The sequence below is a fragment of the Dipodomys spectabilis genome, unplaced genomic scaffold, assembly GCF_019054845.1.
Source record: "Dipodomys spectabilis isolate Male_0828 unplaced genomic scaffold, ASM1905484v1 ptg000304l, whole genome shotgun sequence".
In the NCBI taxonomy this organism is placed as follows: Eukaryota; Metazoa; Chordata; class Mammalia; order Rodentia; family Heteromyidae; genus Dipodomys; species Dipodomys spectabilis.
In genome coordinates, this window is record NW_024870981.1 from 571,829 (window position 1) to 577,151 (window position 5,323).

Sequence of the window (5,323 nt, forward strand, 5' to 3'; positions counted from 1 at the left end):
ATATTAATTAAAAGTCTATTTTATCTGATATTAGGATTGCAACTCCTTCTTGTTTATGGGGACCATTTGCTTGGTAGATTTTGTTCTAGCCTTTATAATTGAAAATGTTTGTTTTTGTGGCCAAGATGTGAATCCTGAAGGCAGTAGATAGAAGGATCTTGCTTTTTAATCCAAGTAGACACACTTTGTTGCTTAATTGGAGAATTAAGTCCGTTAATGTTGAGAGATAGAACTCAGAGGTATTTGGGAGTTCCTGTCATTTTATCCAACTTGTTAGGGGCTGCCGCAACTGTATTCTTATGGTTCTTGGATTCTCAGTTTGGGTGCTGTTTCTTGGCCTTTATTGTGGTCTTGTTGGTTTTCTCTGTGTAGGACATCTTTAAGATTCTTTTGTAGGGCTGGTTTGGTAGAGATATATAGTTTCAATTTTTCTTTGCCATGGAAGTGTTTTATTTGACCTCCGATTATTAAGGAGAGTATAGCTGGGTAAATTATTCTTGGTTGACCCATGCTTGTCTTTACGGCATGGCTTACATCATTCTAGGCTCTTCTTGCTTTGATTGTCTCGGCTGAGAAATCTGAGGTGATTCTAATTGGTTTCCCTTTACAGGTGATTGATCTTTTCTCCATGACAACTTTAAGGATCTTTTCCTGGGTCTGAATTGATCCTGTGCATATTATAATGTGACAATGGGATATCCTGTTCTGGTCTGGTCTATTGGGAGTTCTAAAAGCTTCTTGTATCTGAATAGGCCTAACTTTTTGCATGTTTGGGATGTTCTCTCCTAGGATCTTGTTAAACAAATTTCCTAGACCATTGACTTCTGGCTCTAGGTGCTCCTCTACACACATTTTCCTCAGATTAGGCCTTGTAATGGTGTCTTCCAAGGGTTGAATGTTGAATAGATCTATCATATTTCTTGGATTTGTCTTGGATGGTTGTATGTTCTTTCTCTATAATATCTAGGCTGTCTTCTATCCTCAGGATTCAGTCTTCTGCATGGTCTATCCCACTATCCAGACTTTCTACTTTTTTTTATTTCCTTATAGTTGTTGGGCTTTTATGGCTTCAAATTCTTTGTTGGATCTTTGTTTTAGATCTTGTATGAAATTCTTTACTTCCTTAATTTAGTGTTCAGTGTTTATTCTCAAAAAACTTAGTTGATTAGTTATGGTTTCCTTGGGCTCCCATTTCTTCTGTTGGGATCCATTCAGCATTCCCTTTGTGGACTCCCTGACTTCTTTCAGCTCTCTGTTTATGGATTGCATGAATGCCTCTAGTGATCTCTGTCTATTCTCATCCCGCTCTCTCATTTTCTGTATTACTCTTTGATTAGCTTCCTCACCTTCATGCAATTCCTGTAGTTCTCTTTGATTGATCTCAGCCTGCTCACACAATTCCTTTATTTCTTTTTGAGTGTAGTCAAACTGCTCAGGCAATTCCTTTATGTATCTTTGAGTAGCTTCCTCACGCCCATGAGCTTCCTGTTTTGATCTTTGGTTTGCCTCCTCTCTCTCCCTATCATGATCACACAGAGTCCATTGCAGGTTTTCAATCTTTTCATTTACCATGTTTACCATTAGTGTTTGTAGAGCTTTTTGGGAGCTCTCTTCTGGATTATTCATTATCTGTTCTGTCCACTGATTATCATGAGTGGAGTTAAATGTATATGTAGAGTCCAGTTTTCTGAGGATTCACTCATCTGCCTAGGAATTCATGCTGGCTGTTGGAAAAAGAGCTCAAGTAAAGATGCCATTTAAAGCCTTATAACTTTACTCTTTACCAGGGTATTCTCTTGCTACTTTGGTTGTTGAGAGTGTCTACAAGACTAAGAATTCCGTGAGAAGAAGGGAAACACCATATGACTTATACCCAATTGACTTGCTATCACTTGTACAGCATTTTGTAAGTCAAATCTCTCTAAAACTACCAGTTTTAAGAGATAAGAGGAGTGGTAAAAGAACTCTTAGAGACAAATAAATCTTCAACACATATTGTTCCAAGTATTCCGTTTAGGCATATTCAATAACTGGTGAAACTTATGTTGGCTGTAATTATGTGTCTTTCTCCATGTGTGCATGTATACATGTGTATATGTATGTGTGTGAATAGTAACATATATGTGTACATTATGGCTTATATCATCATTTATTCTTTGCTAATAAATAAAGTAAGGAATCCCTAAAGTTTTAACAGAAACTGTGTAGTTCAAGTCTTAACTCTTCACTCTGTTTCTTTACACAAAGACTTTGCAAGTCCTCATTAATAAAGTTTCCATAAACTCTGAAATGTACATACTTAATGCTTAATGTCTGCTACCATAAATCTTAAATACTTTATAGAAAAGTTTTATACTTGCCAAATAGTCCTATTTTTTGGCATATATAAGCAAAATCCCCAAAGTAAGCATATTTAAAACATTAAAACTTTTAACAAACCTTAACACTTTCTGCAGTGTTCATTTTGACAGGTGCCTTGTATAGAATAATTGAATTTCTCCTCCTACACATCTCTTGAACAATAAATATCCAGAATTATTTTGTTTTTGGCATGTCTATCTTGATTTTATTCTTAAATGTGTGCTTATGTAAGAAATACATGATTTTAAAATTTCACAACAATTCTTTTGAACTTACTTTTTGTTGAATTGTCTAGTTTAATAAAATCAATAAAAATTATACTTTATATATAAAAAATGTTTTATGCTCAATTTAGCATCACATACACTAACATTGGAACAATACAGAGAAGATTAGCACACCCCAGGCGCAAGGATGACATAAAAATTCGTGGAGCGTTCCATATTTTTTACAACAGATGCTGAAAGGTATGTGGCCACAAGGGAACCGTATTGCATTCTTGGTGGGAGTGTAAACTTGTTCAACTACTTTGGAAAGTAGTATGGAGTTTCCTCAAAAGACTCCACATAAACTCCTCTATGACACAGTAATCCCACTTCTGGGGATTTACACAAATGATCATAAACAAGACCATACTAAAACTACCAGCACAACTATGGTTATTGCAACATTATTTACGATAGCTAAGATATGGAATCAACCCAGATGCCCCATTAGATGAATGGATCAAGAAAATGTGGTATATATACACAATGGAATTCTATGTCTCCATCAGAAAGAATGACATCTCCCAATTTGATAGGAAATGGAAAGACTTGGAAAAAAAATTATTTTGTAAAGTAAGCCAAGTCCAAATAAATATAGGTCCCATGATTTCCCTTATTTTCAATAACGAAAATATGTCTTGGATAAGCTGAAAAGTTCAAAAGATATGTGCATATATCCAGATAAGATGATGTTAAAGAAATTGAACCCCAAGATAGGGACACAAGTGGATATTTTTGTTTCTTGCTATTGTTTCTAACGTACTTATAATGTGCGATGTCATTTTTTTTTGTTTCTTTGTATGTTTCTCCCCATGCTATAACCCCTGTTTTCTCTGTATTTGAAGTTGGTGCACTTACATCTTGTATGTATGCTTCTCTAATTTGGGGAGGGGAAGGGAAAAAATGCTCAAATAGGGATACAGGTTGACCCATTGTAACAATGAGATGCACAAGACACTATGTTGAAAAATGAACTTTACAATTTAGGCGTAGGAAGGAAGGGTGAGGGGAGTGTACTTGTGGAGGTGGGAGGGAAGGGATGGTAGGGGAAATACAAAGGAGGAGTTAACAATGATTGTTAGGAAATATACTAGTTTCCTTGTTCATGTAAATGTGACCCCTCTGCACAGTATTATTACAATAAAAAACATATAAAATGCTCTGAGATGGAAGAGTTTATTTCCTCTATTTTACCCATATAATATCGTTAACAAAGAAATTAATGCAGAACACTGATATGAAGGTAATTTGAATAAATGTGTGTGTGTGTGTGTGTGTGTGTGTGTGTGTGTGTGTGCGGCACGGCACAATCAAACACATGCGTGCATGTAAACACACGCCATGCATGTATATTGGCGTGCTGAGAGTTTAAAATCAGGTCTTCAAGGTCTTGCTAGGCTTTTACTATCTAGCTACGATATAAGCTACATCTCAATTCCTGGCTCTTTGCTAATTCATTAAACTTTTTGAAAAATAATTTCATGACGTGTTTTTTTTGGCCCTGATTGGCTCCCAAGTGTTATCCACAGATCTCAGTCTCCTGAGCAAATATTCAGAGTAGATAGGATTATAGGTGTGACCAGCCAGAACAAGGCTTTTAGAATAATTTTTAAAATAAAAGAAAATTTACTTCAAGGGAGCCTGTTTTTTCATCTCCTAATTTGAAAGCCTTTTGGAGTGATTTTATGATAATTTAATTTGTTTGGGGATTGTTAAAAGATAGAAAGTGATGATATTTAAAAGTTTTAGTACTTTTTAAAAAAGAAATTGGAACTGAGGGACAGAAGAAATTTGGCTGTCTTCGGACATCAATTTATAAGCTCAGCTCTGTGCATGATAACCCAATGTCACCAACGCAGTCTGTGTTGAAGACAAAATGTGACAGAAAACAATCACCATGGGCAATATTTGCTACGCTCTTATTTCTTGGGCAATATGAATATTGAATTGAGAGTATAAAGAATGGAGAGATTTTACCCACCTTTTTGGTATTGCTGAAAGACTTTTGGAAACTTTGACTCATTTCCTTCCTCACTGTGTGTGTCTTTGGGCCATGCACTTACTGTCTTTAACTACAATTTTTCCCAACACTACAATGGTAATAACATTAGCATTATAGCAAATGTTATCTTAAGTATTAAGAGAATAAAACTTGTGAAACACTTAACATAAACCTATGAATGATCTTTGAGTTTAGCCACCATTCTTTTTAAAATACTAAAAAGAATGTGATAAGTAGTACAGAAACCATTACACGTAGTGTGAGCAACCAGAATTAATATCTACTGACCATGCTCTGCGTCCAAGGAAGCCAGGTGTATAACTTCTTATGCTGTAAATCAAACTGGTTATCTTATGTCATGATAGTGTAAAAATATCAGGGACAGAACGATGAGGGAATGTTGTAGACTGAGGTGAAATCCATATGAAAATGTGCAAAACTGATAAAACATGGAAGTATCTGAGCAGTATGTTGTGTTTTACATCATTTAAGTTACATCGCAAAGATAAGGAAGACCTAGAAGAATAAAATGTCTTTTTGATAGTCTATAATAGGTCCTTAGAAGGATGAACACTTTCCTCATTCTTGTAGAGGCATCGTCAGATGAGGGGAACTATATTTTTTGTTTGCTTCCTTCCATTTATTCTTCAGTTTGAAATCTGAAGAACATGAGACTGAAAGAAACCAAGTGAAA

General features: G+C 35.4%; 1 non-coding gene across 1 annotated transcript; it reads left to right on the top strand.

Annotated features, from left to right (window-relative positions):
• Positions 1-2,703: 2,703 nt before the first annotated feature.
• LOC122127601 lies at positions 2,704-2,810 on the top strand. The gene has a single exon (XR_006151211.1). It is a non-coding gene; the product is annotated as a U6 spliceosomal RNA (small nuclear RNA).
• The last annotated feature ends 2,513 nt before the right edge of the window (positions 2,811-5,323 follow it).